We start from the raw sequence: 23,011 nt of genomic DNA, 5'->3' as shown, positions 1-23,011 counted from the left end.
TAATGAAGTTAAATAAGCAACCGTCAACTTTTACATATGCAATAGACTTTTCTATTTATTTTTAATTTTATTCAATGAAGATTTGGAAATTCACAAATATTTTTTAAGTCGAATTATTGATATAGATTTCAATTAATGCATCACAACTTCCTGATAATATAAATAGAACACTTTGAATTTTCTGTACAAAAGTTTTTTCCATAAAAACATTGTAATCTGTTATAATATTCAGATTCTTGTGTGCATAGAAAATGAAGTGTTTCTGTAAAACTTACGAAGTACAGTTAAATTTTGATTTTTTGATAATCAAAATTATGTGAGGTAGGTTGTACTGTTTTTTTTTCCAAAATCATATTTCCATCCAAGTTAATTTTTAGATTCCATAGCTGTTCCTGATCGTTTTCATAACACTTCACGGTAAACAATATTCTTAGTATATGTTACACCACACTTTCTGCCCTGATTATCATCTCTATGCAGTTGCATTACCTTAAATTTCACACTGTACTTAGATCGAGCTCTTGAACATGCCACATACAGCTGACCATGAGAAAATACAGGTTATTGAAGATATATACCAACCTTATCAAAAGTTTGGTCTTGTGCTTTATTGATGGTCAGTGAATATGCTAATCGTATTGGAAACTGTATCCGATGAAATGCAAACGGAACATTTGTATCACTTGGCTTTAACTAAATTCTTGGAATGATAACTATGGAACCTCTATTAGATCCATTAATTAAAATAGCAATGATGCTGTTTTGATGATATTCTTTTATTTTCATCCTAGTTCCATTACAAAGTGCTTGATTTATGGATAAATTTTTCAGTCGCATTACTATTGCCCCTATTTTCACATTAAGTCAGTGAGGTGACATTCCAGATGGAGTTAATGAATTTATGAACTCGGTAGGATAATTTTGAAGTTCAGCATCATCATTGGAGATGTAATCTGTACTTAAATATGTATTTATGCCTCCGTGAAGATTATTTAGAATTTCTACATTTACTGTTAAACATTCTGTATTTTTTGGAGTCATGATGATTCTATTTTCCATTTCTTGAGGGCTGCAATCAAATATTTCTGAGATTAGAGAACCATTACATACCGAATCATCAGGAACATCTATGGCATCTACAGGAACGTCATTAAGATTGCTCGTTAGTGTACCATTACCAAGACGAAGGATCCATCTAGAAAACTCCTGTTCATTTATGTTAGTTCTGACGTTTTGTGTTAGTTGTAATTGACTGAAATGATGCCACAATGGGCATCTTTTAAGACAGGTGTATATAATAGATATACGTGATCCATGTGGCACTACTGGCAAAATTTGCCTGAAGTCACCTCCAAGTATGAGAAATTTTCCACCAAATATTTTATCGTTACGCATTATATCTTGTAAACATCTATCTATAGCAAGCAGTGCATGATTAGGTATCATAGAGGCTTCGTCTATGATGTATACCTTTACCTTTCTCAAAAAAGAAGCATGCTCTGATACAGGAGAAACATTACAGACACTGGTTTCTGTCAGAGGTACAGGTAGTTTGAATATACTGTGGAGTGTTTTCCCTGAAGTTAGTAGCATTGCAGCAATGCCGCAGTGGCGGTTACAGTACTGCTGGAGGTGAAATAATCATATAACATGTTGAATAAAAAGGTTTTTCCTGATCCGGCTGGGGCATCTAAATAGAAGCAATTGCTGTGTGGGGCTACTTTTTCAGTTGCCATGACAGCCTTGATTATAGTATTAAAGACCTCTAATTGTTCATTGTTTAACAATTCAACATTAGGCCCGTTTGTATTTCGAGTCATATTATCTATTGGGGGATCACCTGTTGGTTCAGGTAAACCCATTGCCTGGCAAGAAGAACCATGCTCATTAAATATTGCTTTTATCAAATGAATAACTGGGGGATATGTATATACACTGGCCCCCGCCCTTTGCGGCCCGGGCGACAAGATCAAAGTGTAGTATCTGTTCCGGCAGATGCTGCAAGCTATGACTAGCTATGACTAGCAAAGACCAGATGTGGGGGCAACCCCACATGCCTGACCATTAACCAGCTCCCATTTCCCACCTCTCGGGAGCTGGTCCCCTTTTTCCCTTCCCCCTCCCTTCACTCCTCACATTAAAAATCGGCCTTGTGCCTAATTTGCTCGGTGGGGGAGCAAATAAACACCATCTGTTCCGGCAGATACTGCAAGCTATGACTAGCAAAGACTAGATGTGGGGGCAACCCCACATGTCTGACCTTTAACCAGCTCCCATTTCCCACCTCTCGGGAGCTGGTCCCCTTTTTCCCTTCCCCCTCCCTTCACTCCTCACATTAAAAATCGGCCTTGTGCCTAATTTGCTCGGTGGGGGAGCAAATAAATACCATCTGTTCCGACAGATACTGCAAGCAAAGACCATATGTGGAGGTAACCCCACATATCTACCTTGGTCAATGTAGGGGCAACCCTTCATACCAACAGTTCCTATCAAACTCCCATTTCCCACCCATCGGGAGCTGGTCCCCCATTTCCCTCCCCCTCCCTCTTTCTCCACATTAAAAAACGGCCTTGTGCCTAATTTGCTCAGTGGGGAAGCAAATAAATACAAACTGGGGGATATGTATTATAATTACCTCCTTTGAATCGATATTGTCTTCTTGTGACAATTGAAGCGAAAACCTTATTAGGTGTTAAATGCTAAAACATTTTAATACAGCTGGCTAATTGGCTATAAAGTAAGTTATTCCGAACTTTGATCTAACATTTTAATTTAAAAAAAAAGCTTAACATTTTCTTGTATCTTTTTTTTATATATAAAGAAAAATGTAAGCATCATGCTGAAATAATAAAAATGCCATTCTTAATAAGGGGAGAGGGTTTGACTATTCTAAACCTTCACCCAAATAACCATTTAATGAAAAAAATGTTTAAAATATTCTTGTATCTTTTTTATAATTTTTGTTAAATAAGAAAAATCAATAAACTTTGATAACACTATTGTAAGAATCATGTTGAAAGCCATTCTTAATATGGAGAGGGGGGTAACTATTCTGAAACTTTACCTAACAATGTAAAAAAAAATAAGGGAAAAATATATGTATGAACAATAAATATTTCTTCAGTTAAATAAAATATACTAAAAATCTTTCAATAGGAAATAAATAAGTGTTTTATTTCATATTAAAAAAAATTGTTCTGTCCCTGTCGGTGGGTATTAGAAGATGATGAATGCCTGTAAAAGAAGCAAAATAAAACAGACAAAACATAAATAATAACCATGTAAACAACGTGAAGATGTATAAATGTTACAAAATTACTCGATTCGGCATTAAATAACACGAAAAAGGATTGATATGCCGTAAAACAAAAACAAAACAGAACAAGACGTAAAATATGTTTTGACTCTGTGTTACTGTTACTCAGTGTATTTGCGAATGGTGACTTTGGTTATTTATTTAATAAAGTCATTCTTGACTTTTGTAACATTTATTTCGAAATATATTTTTTTGTTATGTAAGGCTTACTAAATAAAAAAAAAAGTGGCACAGTAAAAAAAAAAAACGGATTCGTAACGTTAAATGTAAAAAATATATTTATTACTGAATAAAATAAAATAAGCGTTCCGTATTCACTACAATAATAAACAGAAGACATCGTTAAAAATGTAAGTAAAATACTATTTAAACTGTGGAACGATACCTTCTATGCATAATTATCTTTAAAATAATCCAAAACCATAAAAAGACAGTTCATATATATATATTTTTTGTTGTTGTTGTTCGGGAAGTTTTGGAAAATAAAAGGGGTTAATGATTTTTTAACTAATAAAGAGTGAACAATAAAGGGAGATAATTCACATTAATTAATGTTTGCGATGATGATGACGCGTTTCATTAATTAATGTTTGCGATGATGATGACGTGGCACCGTACGGACAAGCAAATTGATATATAGATGATAATAGTAATAATAATAATAATAATAATAATAATAATAATAATAATAACGCGTGTTATTTGTTTTATGTGTCACGCTTACATCCGAGTGGCTGTCGTTTAATTGTTATGGACTTCCATTTCTTGTAATAAATAATTTTACCAAGAATTCTTCATAAGTTTTGGTTTCGGTTTCCGTTTCGATTATAGCTGATGGCGCTCAAGTTATTTTTTTTATAAATAATTTCAACGATAATTTTTCCAAAGTTTTGATTTCGGTTTCGATTATAGCTGATGGCACTCCAGTAATATATATTTTAATAAATAATTTTATCAAGAATTCTTCATAAGTTTTTGTTTCAGTTTCAATTATAGCTAAAGGAACTGAAGTTATATATATATATATATATATATATATATATATATATATGATTTTCAGAATGTGAGAGATTGTATATAATAAATTCCACAGCCAAACAACGTCGCAGCCCACAAGAGCCATGACAGTCAAAGAACCGGAAGTCCAAGACTCGAGTTTCGCCCTCATTTGGGCTCATCAGTTAGACACATCCGAACTCAGGATTCGAAACCCGAGCTCGGGTTTCGAATCCTGAGTTCGGATGTGTCTAACTGATGAGCCCAAATGAGGGCGAAACTCGAGTCTTGGACTTCCGGTTCTTTGACTGTCATGGCTCTTGTGGGCTGCGACGTTGTTTGGCTGTGGAATTTGTTTATATATATATATATATATATATATATATATATATATATATATTTCATAAGTTTTGGTTTCGATTTCGATCCAAGCTGATGCACCTAAGTTATATGGATATATTTTTTTATTTTTGAAGTCGCAACTTTACATTATAGAAAAATCGATTGACCATTAACTCTATAATAATATATATGAAATCTGCAACAATTAAAATATCATATTTAAGTGTACGACGGGGATACGTCGGGCGTCCCTGCTAGCTTAGATAATTACTTTTGCAGTTTTAACAAAAAAGCTCGTGAATGTAAATGAGAGTGATGGTAAGACCGATGAGAACAACACACCAATCAACCTTTCTTTAAATGGTTGGCAGATACTCCAACTGTGGGGAGACTTTGCCACTCAAATGAAATAAAGTGCGTTTTGACATGATTAAAATCCGAAAATTAGAAGAGAAGCTGCAAATACCTTATATGTTTCCATTATGCCATTTTGAATTTTAGAAATAAAGTCTGTTCGAATTTTCGGATTTTAATCATGTAAAAACGCACTTTGGTTCCTTATGACGGATTGATTGTTGCTATTTCTTCTAATGAGTTAAGGGCAAAATAGATTCACTAATTGATATAATAATTAAGTGATTTATTTTACGCTATGAAACAGATACTGTCAAGAATTGTAAATGTAACTGAATTAAAGGAATAAATTATAAGATGGTCAAGTTCATGAATTTTGGAATATAGTCTTTTGTCATTTATTCACTATATTGCTCTGTAATTACATTGACCTTCCTAAAAAAGGATTGGTATATATTATAAGGAAATAAGATATATTTCCACAGATTTACTGATGAACTGTGATACAGTGAAACAGTACTGTATGTGAATGACTATATATATATATATATATATATATATATATATATATATATATATATATATATAAATAAATATTCAAGCAGGTCTGACTGAACACGACTGAGTTCTTTTTTTTTCCGATTTCTTTGGATAACTTTTCAATTCGTCCAGCGGCTTTTTTTATTTCGGCTGGCATGTTGTATATTAGGACGTCTAGTAATTGTTGTTCGGCCATATTCTTCTCAATCAACAGAACAATAACTACTGGTCGCCATAATATACAACATGTCAGCCGAAAAAAAAACGCTCAGCCAATTGAAAAGTTATCCAACAAAATCGGAAAAAAGAACTCAGTCGTGTTCAATCAGACGTGCTTGAATAATGATTTGATGCCAATATATATATATATATATATATATATATATATATATATATATATATATATATATATACTAACACCTAGGTAAATTGATTTCTCTCTTTCTCTTCTTTTCTTTATAATCATATTTAAAAGAAGATCAAATTATATCAAAATAACCAAAATGTTAATGTTTGCCTTTGTATATGTATATGAATAAATGCGAAAATGTTTACTTTTTGATTCCAGCTAAGAGACTTTTATTATTTAAGGGTTTTTTTGTCGAGTACTTTTTGCGATATGATAGGGAGCTGACGGAATAATCTAGTTATAAATAAAATATTGTTTTGACATTTTGTTAATTCCCCACTCAAAAAAAAAAAATAGAAGAACGAGGGATCTACAAAAGCTTTTATTTAAAGAAATATGTATTGCCTTTTTAACAACGTTAAGACTAGTCAAATGTACTTGGCTTATCTCCATTCTCCAATTAATTCTTATAATAATGCATTTATGAAAATTCCGTTTGGTCCATGTATTTATGGAATTATATAAGAAATATACGAAGGAATTAAAGAATGCAGTTTTGATAGAGCTACAAGTTCTTGTAACTGTTTTACAAGAACTTGTAGCTCTATCAAAACTGCCTTCTTTAATTCCTTCGTATATTTCGTATATAATTCCATAATTACATGGACCAAACGGAATTTTCATAAATGCATTATTTTTAAGAACTTTCTATCTGTGAAGCACATTACCACAGAACTGCTTCCTTGCAGACAGCACGACCGTTTTCAAATCCAATGACAACAAACAGTTGTCATAAAATGTCATCATTTGTATTCAAATTATATTCAGCATTTCGATCCTCTTAAAATATGCATCGTCATAAAACAACAATCCACTTATTTCATTAACTCTTATGCTCGAGTGACATTTAGCCTTGATACGCAGTGATTAACTAGTAAAATCACTGCAAAGAAATACAAACTCAAAATACACTTTCACTTATAAAATTCGAATCAAAATAATGAATGATTTTTTTTTTCAAAATAAACTGAAGATAGAATAAGTTTGTAACAATGAAGACATATTTCTTTTTACCGCCAGTAGTGGATTTATTGTAGCAATCGATCTCAATTTGGTGTCAATATTAACAGTAGCACATGAGGCTTTGTTACTTGACATAAATCGGAATTGGACGAAGCTATCCAAAATCACAGAGATCACCATCACATTGAACGGATCTCCCAAAGAAATGTTAGGTAATCCTGGATCAAGTCAGATCAAAATTTCGAATGATAGCCAGCAATGTAAACAGGCGGGGACCCGCAAGAACAAACATCTGTCCTTTTGGAAATCCCAAACTGACACTGGAACACATCCTCACAGACTGGATTAACGGAGCAACTTGTACTGATCAAGATGTTATGTATTGTAACCTTGATGGTTCAACAATGGATTAATTATTGGCATGATAATATATAATAGAGGTCGTTTATTTCTAGTTACCGGCTTATTGGAAACTGTTAATTACCTTTGGGATGGCAGGTTTGAACATTAAATACGGTGTCTTGCTAAACACGTGCTTCTCATTTTCTAGAATAACTGGGGTGCTAAACGCACATGTGGTCCGTTTCTCTTCATGTATTTACGAAAATCACTGCGTATTATTTGAATTCATACATATCTCAGTAATCTATTTTCGATAGCTGTATTTTCATGTAATCTCACCGACTCTGGCTTTGGTAATAAGAATATTTTTCTTTTATTTTTTTACTAGATGCCTGCTCCTACCAGTATCTAAAGAAAAAGCGTGTCTACTTTTAGTTCTCCAGAAACATGAGGACCTAAATTTGACTTGGATTTAAAGTAAGTCCATTTCTTTTTCTTTTTATTTCATCAACCATTCCGATGTGGCAAATTACAGCTCTGAACTAATTGTGGTTTCTGTTTTACAGGTGTTTGAACTGAGTCAGGTGTGGAATGGAGCCTGTTGAATGTCGAGCAGTGATCCGGTTTTTGTATTTGAAAAGACGCACACCACAGGAGACTTTTGATGAAATGAAAGAAACTTATGGTGAAAATGCAACATCATAGGACCTTGTAAAACGCTGGCATCATGAACTCAAACATGGCCGGAAGTCTGTGGAAACAGTTCCCAGACCTGGTCGACTCCCTTCTGCCATTGATGAGGCATCTGTCCGTCAAGTTGAGGCTGCCATTTTGGAAGATCGGCGCATTACTATTCGCCAAATGGCCCAAGATGTCAAGATTAGTACAGGGTCTGTGGAAACTATCATTCATGACCATTTGCATATGCATAAGGTTTCTGCCAGATGGATTCCCAGGTTGCTCACATCATTCCAGAAGCGAGAACGCGTCGAGTGCTCGAGAATGAATTTGGAGATGTGCCAAGAAGATGAGTCAATTTTTTTCAAAAGACTAATTATCCAGAATGAAACCTGGCCCATGACTATGATCCAGAGACCAAAGCTCAGTCAATGCAGTGGAAGCACTTGGACTCCAAAGAAGGCAAGGGTGCAGCCCTCCGCTGGCAAGGTCATGCTCACAGTCTTCTGGGACCAGGATGGACTAGTGATGACAGATTTCCTGGCAAAGGGTACCACAATTACAGGAGCCTATTATTCTTCACTTTTAAGGAAATTAAGGGAAGCTATCAAAATCAAGAGGCGGGGCAAGATCAGCAAAGGTACCCTCCTCCTGCAGGACAACGCTCCGGTCCACAACTCGCATGTCGCCAGATCAGAAGCACAGGGATGTGGTTATGAAACCCCCTATCCTCCTTACTCTCCTGACCTTGCACCCTCTGACTTTCACCTATTCCCAGCCATGAAGTTGTTTTTGAAAGGAAAGCGTTTCCCAGATGATGCAGCCTTTTCTGAAATCACGTCGTGGTTGAAGGACCAACTTGGGATGTTCTACAAAAACGGTCTCCAAAGCTGCAGCAAACGATGGGAGAAATGCATAACTCTGGGTGATTCCTATGTAGAGAAAGACTAATAACTGTGCCAAGTTTCGTTGCTCTACTGCTATGGGAAGTGGGTTAGGGGTATTACTTATTGCACGCCCTCGTAGTAGTGCTCTGGAAGCTTTCAGAGTTTTTTTTTTCACTCATCACTTTAAAAAATAGTTGTTGTTTTTTTCAAAACAATAAAAGATAATATAATCTCAAAATCACTTTTTATTTTGAACATTTTTCTGTTTACCCTTTAAGGGCTAACGGGTAGACTATTACTATTTTTTAAAAGGGGGTTTTGTTAATAGCAAAAAAAATCGTAAATAAATAAATATATAATAATGAGGAGGGGGCAGCCGAACTTTTCTCACAGTGAAAAGTCATAAAAAAAATAAAAACAAAATAATAATGGCAGGAGCGTGCCGAAGAAGCCAACGTCAAATCGGAGCTGTAAATCGGTTCTGAAAATGGGGGATCGATTTACTAGAACGTAGTATGTGAAACTAAACTCCCTTCCAAATCTTTAAATATTGATTTTTTTTTAATAATAATCTGATAGCTTAGATTATTATCCGCAGAAACAGTTGAAAAAAGACGAAAAGGAAAAAATGTAAGGGAGTGCTAATTGTCAGTGTACCTACACATTAAAAAAAAATAGTTTTTCATTACCCAAGTTGAAAACATTTTAAAAATACGTAGAAACACTTCTACACGTGTATGTAGGGAGGACTTCTCACTGTCAAATATTACTTAACCAGTTAATTATTATTACCTGATATTTTAAGGATGTTAAGACGCACAAAACCAAAACTAGTGTTTTTATTTTCCTATTTTTTGTTTTAATTTTTTTCAACGTGTTGTGTAGTGCAGGGGATTCGATGGGGAATTCGTATTGGGGCAATACATACACGAATGACGATGATGATGAGAGGGGAGAGAGACAGTTATACATTACAGTTCTGGGATGCTTGGGACTTCATATAGATACTGAATAGAGATGTATACAAGTTCTTAACACAGGGGAGGGGGAGATACATAATCACGTAAAGGTTACACAAAGTTCGTTATAAGATGATTAACACATTACCTTTTGAGTGTTGAAAGATGACACATGACGACAGTTTTACAAAAACCCAATTGATGAGTCTTTATTCATTGGACCGGTCGAATGCTGATGACGTCAGGAATTCGAATTTAGATCTACACGGTTAATCTTCTACCCTTCGCTTCCAAAGGGTCAGTTGACCACTGACTGCCAACTGACTGACTCTCAACTCTCTCTCTCTCTCTCTCTCTCTCTCTAACTGACTCTCTGACTGACTCTCGACTCTTCAACTCTCTGAACTGACTAACTCTAGCTCCTATATTGAGAATCCCCCTTCGTTATGACGTCAGAAGTGTTTTCCAAACGTGACCAATTCACAGGGCTATGCACACGCTTTTGGTAACAAAAGAACTCTCAACATATGACTCTAACCTAATTTTTCACAATATAATATAAATTTGTATTATTCATGCTTTTTGGCTGACCTTTTTAACATTCCGATTCCAACAGAATGAACAATCAATTCTTTTTACGATATAAACAATATCTAACTATTTTCAATAGAATTTAATAATAGCTAAGTTCTAACATTCCAATTCTTACTTACAGGGTTTGAGTTTCGGCTTATTCTAATCTCATTTTCACTTATCTAATGTCCTTATTTACATGGAAAGGGGACAGTCTTTTTCCTGTAATAAACGGATTAAACCGTTCTTATATAAAAGATTGTTCATTTAATCTAAGGGCAATCGTGTTAAGACCTTTAATATTCAATGTATTCAATATTGTTTCATTGGTCGCCATTTTTGTTTTCGTGTGCACGTACATTTAATAATTTTTGCGCGCGCAAAATTGCGTACTGTTTTCACTGGTCGCCACGTTTGTTTTTGCGCGCGCGTGCATTCAATTTTTCCGCGTTTATACATGACTTCTGTATACTCCCTATTCCATAGCTACCTATAACATATACTGACGCAAGCGGTCACAGGTAGTCTAGTATATACATATAATTCCAAGATAAGGATGGTTTTGTATATAGCGAGAAAGGAGATGAAATTAGTGTCATTGGAAAAGAAGCATTCTGGCCTCTTAAAAATTCCCTGGGCAGACCAATCAGTATCCGAAATCTAATGTGTTTCAGACAGCAATAAATTAACTCCTCCTAAAGACGGAAAGCAAAGCCTAAAAAGATAAACATCCATAGGAGTACCCCAGTCTAATACCACATCTCGATACATAAAAAAGCCACCGCATAGGCCAGTCTCCGTTGGGCTGGTGACTTACTTCCACTCTACAGGAAATATAACACAAGGCCAAAACGTGAGTAGAATCAAGACAAAACTCCTAAAGAATAGATAATCTGACCTCTTGATTATTGACTGGGCAGCTCCATCATTCAGCGGTCAGGACGCTCCAGGTAGTTAACAATAAAATATCTCAACCATAAAACAGAAGGCAAAGGTTTGGAAGAGTGGACCTCCTAGGACTAGCTTTAACCAATACCTAAACCTGGCAGACAAAAGGCAACCAAAGTGCCGTAGTTTATACCAGACTAATTGTCGAGGCCTGAACCTTGACTTGTATATACCGGTCTGAAGTCATAGGGATTCTCTCTTTCTCGTGCGCTCTTCCTCTCTCTCTCTCTATCTTTCTCTCTCTCTATCTCTCTCTCTTATCATTATTATCACTATGCAAAGTCCAAGAAAAAGTCCCTGTAATTATGCAGTAGGTAAGATCAGCATAACAGCAATGGTATTTTATTTAGATCTGTTGATTAACTCTAACAACCTCCGGTTATATTCACGAACTCTTCATACTATATCAATGAAGCTTGGAAAATTCATTGAGCATACCTACAAAAATTGTGTTGATATCACTATTGATTTTATGACGTCATCCTTTATACAAATGTAAGTGAAACCCTTTTATACTTGTACTAAATGACTAGTAAAATAATGCTTTTACAATATTTGTACTAATAATTATGTAAAACCATAGAATATAAATAACTCTAATCATCGTTTCTGATGACATAAAAATATTTTTCTTCGTAAACTATAATACGCGCGTATTTTACTCTCTAATTCTTGTATGGCGTGGCATATATATCTTCTCTACATGTAATAAAATGGAAAAAATTATTCTCGTCTTGAAAAAAAGCATTATAGCATTGTAAATACATAATTCACATACAAATACTACATATTCACACTAGCTGCTTATATCATGTGCATGTTTTCCCGATATTAGTATTCATTTTTCCCACTTTCATAAATTCCTCTTTTTGTTCCGGGAGCATTCATTTTTCCAAACAAATTACGTTTACAGGTAGTAGGATGATACTTACTCCTCAATTATTTCTTCCTCGCACATTCCCATCATATACCGTGACAAATGTTTTGTAGTAATATATTTTCACCTATCATCGGTATTATTTACTTTTTATCAATTGTGTCTCTCTATTCTACCATCACCTCATTATCGATTCAAATAATGATTGGCCCATTTCGATTATTCTCCTCTTATTTCATTATTCATTTTCTTTCATTCCCTTAATCCACAATTCTGTAACTTTTGCTGAATGCTGGGAAACAAATCCCATTGAATCCAACATGGCGTCTTTCAGTTTTTTCTACGTCCCGGCATATATGTTAAATAACAACAATCTCTGTAGTTTTCCAATATAATTGTGCGCTGTTCAGTTTTTTTAATGTTTATTTCGTCCACCCATTCTAGATCCTAAACTGGAATGATACATACCATCAATCATCAGCTGCTTAATGAAATTCCAGGTTAGGAACAAACTCAGTTATCTAGATTCTAATCACGATACTAAACATGTTACAGAAATTTTAAATTCGTTAGAATTATCTGGTATGCCACCACACAAATTAAAGCTGAAAGTTGAATACCCAATTATGGTCCTGTTTATTTTGCCTCCTCACGAAGGCAGAGTTAGACACCAGGGTAGATTATAAATGTGGAAGAAAGGAACAAAAATAAAAATTGCCTCAGTCGTGAAGGATTTCTTCTACACTTACCGAGAAAAAAAATTGAAGTGTAGCATCAGAACAGATACTCACAATGTTATTCCGAAATCTTGATGCTCCACGATTATGCGATGGAACATAATTGTGTGTTAAACGCATGCAACCTCGTGTGATAGATTTCGTATAAACTAGTGTAGCCAAAAGCTGATTGTCATTCATTCAGAAAATACCCATTATTCCATGAGATTATGTAATTCAATTTAAAAGGTTTTAGTTCTCACTTAAATTATGTTTTGCAATGATAGTAAACAAGTTCTAAGGACAATTCTTGGACGTGGTTGACCTCAACTTCACTTTCCTTTAGCCAACGGCCGTTTTTATTCTTTGTATGATGATTAAATGTACCCCACAATGTTTATATATATTAGCAGCAGAATAGTACTACATCAAAGAGTTTTATACAAATAAAAAAAAGTCAGTGCTACTTTCCATAAACACATTCGCTTACATAAAATAATATTTAGATGCACTTTAGATCCACTATTCCAGAACATATTCTGAAAACAAAAAAAAAACAAACAATTTCTACTACTCCTAATAATATCAAATTACCATTAAATTTATAATTATCTAAATATTTTTCATTAATGATAATAGTTAGGCAGTTTAACATTTTTTTAAATCCTGTTCAATGAGGTTCAACAAATTCTTCACCTTCCCATGCGTTTATTGTTCTTGAAATGGGGGATATCGCCCATTCAAATCAATTGATTAACTGCTCGATGTTCCGGAAGAAAGCTTCATATCCCTCTTATGCAGTGACTTCGTCTACAATACATTGTAGTCTATATTGCACTGCCGAGAATCTACTACTGATTTTATAAAATTATCTGTAAATATTGGCTTCATTTAAAGTTTTAAATGCAAAAAGGTCAAATATCATCGTTCAATTTTGCTCTAAATGAAAACATTAATTTCGAAAGATCACCTGTGGATTTATTGAAATAACTTTTCCATAATGACCTAAATTTTAACTGAACGTACAAAAGTCAAGTATCATTGTTCAATTGTACTACAAAAAGAAATATTAATTTCGAACGCGGCCCTGATTTATAAAAGAACCTACAATTGATTTTATAAAATTTTGTCCAAATAGGACTTCCTTCTTTAATCGGACTTTTTCGATGATCGATATTCGATACATACCGGGCGCACTCCAGTACAAAACCTACGTAAAAGCACTGCCAGACATATCCAGTACCTTCTTGTGTAATTAAAATAAAATCGGCCCAACTGTTTCCGAGTCCATAAGGAACGTATTCACGCATCCACATACTTAATATATATATATATATATATATATATATATATATATATATATATATATATATATATATTGTGACAACCTTCTGTCTCTTGAGACAATGGCATTCTGCACCTAGTTAGGCTTAATACAGCGTCTGCTGTAGCTAAAGAGTCCAATTTTAGATTTGCAGCTACGTTGGCAATTGCTGCAATTATAGTCAACGGTAGGGATTACCGGGGTGGCATGAGTGGACTGCATCCTCTCTCGCCTGTAGGTTCTCTTTTCCTCATACTGCCTTTCTCTCATCTTTTTTGCGAATTTGAGGCGGTCTTGGCCATTGCTCGCGAGGCCATGCGATCGGTTGACTCTGACTCGAGATCTTGTGATTGAATACCACAAGTCTTCAGGTCTTTATTGCAGGTGTCTTTGTAACGCAACGTTGGTCGTTCGATCATTTGTGTTCCAAAGACGATTTCGCAATACAGGATGCTCTTTGGGATGCGATCAACTTCTATCCTGCACACATGATTGAGCCAACGCAAGCATCTCTGAGTTAGAATGGTAAACATGCTTGGTGTACCAGCCTGGGACAAGACAACTATGTTTGTGACTCGATCCTGACAGGATATGCCGAAAAGACGTATGAGGTTGCGCATGTGGAAAGCATTCAATCTTCGTTTTTGGTGTATATATATTAGTCTTTATAGTATTTACCTTTTTTCCAAACCACTAAGATTATGAATACTTACGTTTTTTAGATATAGGCGCTGAAAATAAAATAGAACATGATAGTTTAAAAAATATTGGCCGGCATCAACAATTTTATAATGACGTCATCAATTTTCTAGTAAAAATATATATTTATTTACCGCCTTTCCAAGATTGCTCGATGTTACAAGTTGGTTTGATTAGAAATATATCTCGCTCCAAAACTAAGGTCTACTCTGAATGCAATAAAAAATGATAATAATAAATGATGTATGCTTTTCCAACAAAAGACAGAGAAAATACTACACACTAATCATGGCACCAACATTAGGGATAGTTTTTACTACTTGTTTACTCGTACGCTTTTATACATAAACTAGAAAACCGTGTTCCATTTAGTGAGTCAGTGAGCTTGGATGATATTGTTTGAATCAGAAAAGTGTTCAAAGGTTCTTATTAGGGCTTCGACAAGTTATGGCATAAAGGCCTACTTCACAAGATTTCCAACTACGGTATAACTGGAAATGTTCTCTTTATAATTAAATCATTTCTCTCTGATAGGTTCATAAGAGTAGTGGTTGATGGACAAAAATCAGAGGCCTGCAGTATTAATGCTGGAGTCCCTTAAGGGTCCATCCTGGGCCCAACACTCTTCTTGATCTACATCAATGATCTCCCAAAACACATACTAAAATCATTCATTGACATCTATGCTGATGACACGATCATCTACGGCAACACATCAAAGGCTGTAAATTACAAAGCTCTCTCTGATTCTCTCTCCTCTGATCTCGAGCGCGTGGTCCAGTGGGGGAAGATGTGGCTGGTTACCTTTAATGCATCTAAAATCAAACTCCTATCTTTACATCATAAACGCTCTGATCCCCATCTGGCATCAATTGAAATAGATGGCTCTCGTCTAGGAGAAGCCCCATGTTTTGACAAGCTTCTGGGCTTGACCTTCACTCCTGATCTGAAATGGAACACATACATCAAGTCTGTTTCCAAGGTCGCTGGAAAGATGGTGGGATACTTCTACCGCTCCAGAAGATATCTCACTACTGATGCAATTCTCTATCTATATAAAAGCCAAGTACGTCCAAGGATGGAATACTGCTGCCATATATAGGCAGGAGCTGCTAAAATCAGCCTATCCTTCCTTGACAGAGTACAAAATAGACTTCGTGGCTTAGTGCGGGATGCCCTTTTTCTTCTCTGAAACCTCTCTCCCACAGAAGAGACGTTGCAAGCCTATCTTTGTTTTATCGTTATTTCTATGGCAGGTGCTCGAGCTCCAATCTCTGGTCCCCCCTCGCCAATCTTTTCCGAAAAACACTCGTCTAGCTGAATCCAGTCAAAAACTTTACCCACTCTGTATATATGCCTAAATCAAAACGTAGATTCCATGAACAAAGCTTCTTTCTTAGAACTGCACGCCTGTGGAATTCTGTTTCATCTGCCTGCTTCCCACCTGACTATAATCTGGATGTCTTCAAGTCCAATGTAAACAAATTCCTGATAAACCGCCTCCTTAAGTAGACACTTTATTAAATCTCCACACTAACGTAATGTACTTGCAATAACCCTTATCCCTGAGTGGCTTCCGGGCCTTGATAAGTGGTGACCACCTTGTAAAAAAAAAGGGTTATGGCAACAGCATATTCTTTTCATTGTTTTGACTCTCGAGTATATATCCGACACAGTAAGACACAATTAATCAATCGAGAACCACATCACTCTACATAAAAGCATATAAAGTATCAATGGATATATACATGAGAATCAAAACAAGGAACAGAATATGCTGTTGCCATAGTCCTAGTTATTATATTTGAATAAAACAACACGGCAATCTAAACATCTTCCTAATTGTTCTTTCTCTCTCTCTCCCTCTCTTTCTCTTTCTCTCTCTCTTTCTTTCTCTCTCTCCAATTTCGGATTAAATACTATTATTGCACGTTTGATTCTGTCTCTCTTTGTCAATATAGAAGAAGTGGCGAAAGGGGTGGCTTTAAGAAGGAAAATAATTACTTTTGGTTATTAATAAACAGCAAGAGAAAGAGACGCGGTTGACAAAGGTTTAAAAAGATTTTGACCGTCCCTTTAATTCCAATTGTCTGCATCTCTCTTGAGCTTAGTTCATCAGGTATATTTGCCGGATGGGTTTTTTCAATTTTTTTTTCGTTGCTGCTATAATAATTGGATTGATAGAAATATTTCTAAGAATCCAGTTTCTTTTCGTGTCTTACATAAGACCTTAGTAATTCTTTATATTCTACTTTTCAGCTCTGTGTAACCCATGTGTATTTCTGTGCATGCGTGCATGTGCGCATGTTGTGCTTCACAAAATGTGTACGAATTAAGCAGAATTAAGTTTCCACGCACATATGTAATTTCTAAAAATGAAAGCAGTAGTTTATAAGAGAAACATTGACCAAACGGTTGTAGTTCATAAATGAATAAATGAATGTGAGATGCGATATATATATATATATATATATATATATACATATGTGTATATGTATATATATGTATATGTATGTATATATGTATGTGTATATATATATATGTGTATACACACACACACACATATATATATATATATATATATATATATATATATATATATATATATATATATATATATATATATATATATACAGTTGTGCGCAAAAGTATTCGACCCCTACCAAAATTGTCTTATTTCTTTGAATGGATACTTCAATAATCTTTAAAACCTTCTTTAACGACTAAGTTCGAATAAACTGTATAGTTTTCAACAAAAAGTAATAAAAAGTAATTAGTGCTTAATAATATAAATAAATTTATTTACAAAAATAAAAAATATGGATGTTGCAAATGTATTCCACCCCTTTTCATTAATACTTGGTTGAAGCTCCTTTGACCTTGATTACTGCAAGTAAACGTTTCCTATAACGTCTAACGAGACTTCAATATCTATCCACTGGAATGTTAAGCCACTCTTCTTGACAGTACTGTTTTAATTCAATCAAATTAGATGGTTGTCTTTTATGTACCGCAATTTTTAAAGCATGCCATAAGTGCTCAATCCGATTTAAGTCTGGAGACTGGGAAGACAATTCTAGAACTTTCACCTTATTATTCTTTTACCATGCCTTAGTGCTCTTTGAAGTGTGTTTAGGATCGTTGTCCTGTTGAAAGGTATACCTCCTTCCATGCCCCAACTGGTTCGCAGACGGAACAAGATTTTCTTTCAGTATGGACTGATATTTTACTGAATCCATTCTTCCATCGATTATGATTAATCTTCCAGTTCCATTTATACTGAAACAGCCCCACACCATGATTGATCCACCTCCATGCTTAACGGTTGGAACGGTATTCTTCACATTATAAGCAGTATTTTCTTTTCGCCAAACATAGCGTTGCTGGTTGCGTCCAAATAGTTCCACTTTCGTTTCGTCTGACCAAATTATATTATTCCAGTAATCAATAGGCATTTCTATGAACTTTTTTGCAAAATTAAATCGAGCCTTTTGATGAGCTTTGGAAAGTAAGGGCTTCCTTCTGGCAATACGTCTATGCAATCCGGCACGATTTAATGCCCTACGAATAGTTGACAAGTGTACATCTGAGCCAGCATTCTTCAAATCGTTCTGCACGTCCTTTAGGTTAGATTTAGAGTCTATTGAAACTTGTCTAACAATTTTCCTAGCCCCACGTGTCGTAATTTTTCTTGGACGACCTGATCTTGGAAGACTTGATACAATCCCTTTTACTTTCCATTTTTTGGAAACGTCGAACGTGGTATAGAAAAACGTTTGGAAATTTTTTATAACCTTCTCCAGACTGGTAGGCATCGATTACTTTCTTTTTAATGTCTTCAGAGTACTCTTTGTTCTTTGTCATAGTTGCAGATTTGTTGACGTTGAAAAAGAATTTTTTTTTACTTGATACAATTATTCAATCATTTAATATCGCATTGAAGTTCAATTTGAACTGATTTTAGATTCAGCAGCGTCATAAATATTATTTATAGGGAATAAATACAAGGTCAGATTAAATAATAAACTTAATGACGCTTTTATTTAAACTTTAAATTAAAGGGGTCGAATATTTTTGCAACATCCATATATATATTTTTTGTAAATAAATTGATATATATTATTAATCTCGAATTACTTTTCCTCATTTATTGTTGAAAAATATGCAATTTATTCATAATTAGCCGTTAAAAGGCGTTATGAAGATTTTTGAAGTATAGATTCAACGAAACAAGAAAATTTAGACAGGGGTCGAATATTTTTGCGAACAACTGTATATATATATATATATATATATATATATATATATATATATATATATATATATATATATATATACACAGGGTGCCCACAAAGTCTGGCTACATAATCTACAGGTTGCTTCCACAAAGTCTGGCGACATAATGTAGCCAGACTTTGTGGAAACCCTATATATATATATATATATATATATATATATATATATATATATATATATATATGTATATATACATTTATATACATATATATATGAATATGAGGATCGTACAAAGGCTATATATATATATATATATTGCTTTATTTATATTGCTTTTGTATTAATCTAACTTGTTTAACATCTAAACTTCTATGTGCAATTTATCAATTACTCAACTCTATACTTATGTCGGACCAATCATATATACGACACTGCCACTTAACACTCTAGACGCAATCATCTAATGTAGACTTTAAATTTCCGGATCTTGAGATAAATAGGAATCTTTTGCCGACATTTTGACATTAATTCTTGGTGGTTGTTCGACGTTCCTAGTATTTATAGCAACAATAACCGCATTTAAAGTTGGAGATTACTCTCTTTTTTTTAAATTTCGTCGATTAAGTGGAAGAATGTGGCGCCCCTTTTTGCCCACCTTTCAGCGTCGGGACAAATTAGTCGGTTAATTCAAGAGATTGCCTTTATATTTATATATATATATATATATATATATATATATATATATAAGGCACACCTTTATTTTATATCAGAATTTTTGGTCTTTGGATCTGGAAAGATATTTCGAGTCATCTGTCCATTTTTAGCCCACGCATGCATGTCCCACACCCTTTGACGTAATTTGAGGAGTGCATCGCATACATAATATAAGAGTGAGAAAAAAATCGTTGAATAATAATAAAAAAAAAAAAAGACGCGGACATTTTTTTTTTACAATATTATGTGTTATTTGCATTACTTTGTCTGGCAAAATGTAACTTTGTAAGCATTGACATTACAACGAATACGATAAGAAAATAGCATTTCCTAAGTGTCGTACAAGACACTAATAAAGACTGTTTTACTCTTTAGAGAATACTAACAGGGCCAATCGGCGTTGTCCGCGCAAAATTGTAACATATTTCTATTAAAACTTCTTCTCTATGAATATGTTTATCCCTATCTTTTTCTTTTTCCTTCTCCTTTGTTTCCCCCTTCTACCTTCCCAATCCCATTTGCTCTTCCGCCTTGCTAAGTCCGATCTAGCTGAACATACGCGCATAAGTACACACAAACAACTACCATTTTATAATAGATTCCGCGAGGAACGAGACTATTTTCTTTCCAAATTAGTACATAATAACACTCCATCCTTTCTCTCGGCAAAACCTTTTCCGGCTGATCCTAAAATAATTACTTTTTTTCTAAGCTGCTAATATTATTTATCAAGAGCAACGCTAATCAAGAATATATTAAATTTGTGGGTATTTGCTTGTATTTTTTTTACATTTAACTAGGCATACACACTTACAAACAACATACACACAGACAATTTTTTTAACTGAAGTAACCTTAGTTAAGTATTTAAAAAAAAGAGAAAACGTTAGAATAAACTTAACTAAACACGATTAAATGTGCTCCGATTCTCTGATAAATATGACCAGGCTCTTATAATAAATATAAATGAAATAATCTTAGTGAAGTGTTGTTTAAGTCTACCGCTCACTCCCCCACCCCCCAAAAATCGAGTTTTATAAAAATCCGGATTAAGTGCGATGCAAGGGAAACATTTTGATGAACAGAATAGTTATAAAATAAGTGACGCCATGACGGCACTTATTCATCTCGAGTTTGATTGTTTGATTCAGAAAAATAACGTCATGCACAAATTAGTTTTATAGGAGAAATTAAAAGACAACATTAAAATTAGTCTCAGCCTACTCTCTCTGTATATCTCTCTCTGCACTTTCTCTCTCTTCATATATATATATATATATATATATATGTGTGTGTGTGTGTGTGTGTGTGTGTGTGTGTGTGTATGTGTGTACATGTATAAGATTTTCATTCCTCCACTGGTTTTCACTTTATCCCCTCTCTCTGTTTCTCTGTCTGTCTATCTGTCTCTCTCTCTCTCTCTCTCTCTCTACACACACATTCTCACACACTTACACGCACACACACATGCACACACACATGCACACACACACACACACACACTCCGACTAACTTCTTTTAACTGAGTGCAAGTGAATTGCTTTAGAAGTCAGCTGTAATCTATGTGAACAAGGTGACTTGCCCAAGGCTGGCGAAAGTAATGTAAAACGTTACTCACACAAGCGACGGCGCCTCTGCCGATCGTGTTGTGGGACTGAATTAAGGAAGGAAAGATAAAAGGCCTATTAATATACATATGGCATTAATTTGCATATGACGATAATATGACTGCTGTGAAACAGAATGAAGGGGAAAGCAAGGGAGAGTTTTTTTTTTAGATAGCTGAGAGAGAGAGAGGTGGGGGGCAGGGAGAACTATAGGCGAAGATTACAGTTGAAGTCGGTTGTTGGCAAGGAGTTTGAATGAATATTAATTATATATTTTTTTAAATATTAGTTTAATTCGATCTATTTCGGCGTCTTATATTTATTTATTGATTATTTCACTTTGTTTTTTGAGACATAGCAAAAGCAAAACTCAACAGTGATATAACAAAGCCCTTTTTAAGTTAGTACGTGTTGGCTTGGCTCAAAAAGTTGCGACTTGTTGCAAAACTATAAATGATGTGGCAAGCCTTCTGCCATTGTATTTGGAGGGAGATGCGCTCCAACTATATCTGAAGATGGATGAAGGTCATCAGACGAACATCGACTTGATCGAAACCCGGTTAAAAGAGTCATTCATAGACGAGCCATTCACTCTGTATTAAAAGCTCAAACAAGTAAAGTGGGCAAAAGAACACATGGACGTATACGCTAACAAAATACAACTTGCAGGATTTGCTGGATTCACGGGAAAACGATTCAAGACTACAATGAAGCTAGAATTTGTGACGGGTTCCCCAACGACATTTCAAAGGAGTTGCAACAGGCACCGGACATTGATGTCTTGACTATGGGTTATTTGCTGGCACGGGCAAGAGTAGTCACACGAGATGTGGATGACGGTACTGTTGCGGTAACACATCCACTTCGAAGTATGGTCAAATTCCACCCACAACGAATCCTCTAACAGGGATCGTCTGTTATAGATATAATGAACAGGTCCATATATCTAAGGACTGTGCAATAGGACGGCTCAATGCAAAAGCATCAAAATGTCGCGACATAAATTACGATGTTTTAAGTGCAACGAGATCGACCACTTTGCTGCAGAATGCCAGGGAAACAACTCATAGAAAAAGATGTCGATGTCAGTCTATTCCCATGCAATTGAAAAGCGAAGCTCATCCAGATGGATAACAATGCACGACCCTAGTTTACACCGGCTGTTCTAAAACCCTGATAGTAATTCCAAGCTGTTAAGATGATGGAAAGTTTATGAGATGCTGTAGGATCGGGCAAGTCTAGCTTACAGTGGGCTACCTGCACCCTTTGCGACTGGATGCCCTAGTTGTCGAAGGAAATATGTTAGGCTTTGTCATTATACTCGGATTTGATGCTCTCAAGAATTTGGGGCAATGTATTTTACTGAATCTGGTGAGGTTTACTTCCTCATGGAGAACGTGTCTAGGTGTGCTGCGATCAATTGATGAGTCAGACTTCAGTGCCGTATTTGACCAACAAGAGAAAGAATTGACAAGCGCATGGAAATGGACAAGTGGAAAACACAGGGGCAATTGAAGACCCTGTGGCCAAA

The 23,011-nt window shown here is 35.0% G+C and overlaps 1 protein-coding gene across 4 annotated transcripts in view; it reads left to right on the top strand.

The window, feature by feature from the left end:
- LOC145252711 (uncharacterized) overlaps positions 1-23,011 on the top strand; it is a 1,486,750-nt gene that overhangs the window by 676,990 nt on the left and 786,749 nt on the right. For all 4 annotated transcript variants that reach the window (XM_080112543.1, XM_080112538.1, XM_080112540.1 and 1 more), the window contains one exon: positions 7,651-7,739. The gene's annotated coding sequence lies outside the window, so the exon portion shown is untranslated. The remainder of the gene's footprint in view (positions 1-7,650; positions 7,740-23,011) is intronic.

The sequence above is a fragment of the Euprymna scolopes genome, chromosome 29 (genome assembly GCF_053919585.1).
Source record: "Euprymna scolopes isolate OS-2025 chromosome 29, ASM5391958v1, whole genome shotgun sequence".
Taxonomy (NCBI): Eukaryota; Metazoa; Mollusca; class Cephalopoda; order Sepiida; family Sepiolidae; genus Euprymna; species Euprymna scolopes.
This window is presented reverse-complemented; position numbering and strand designations above follow the sequence as displayed.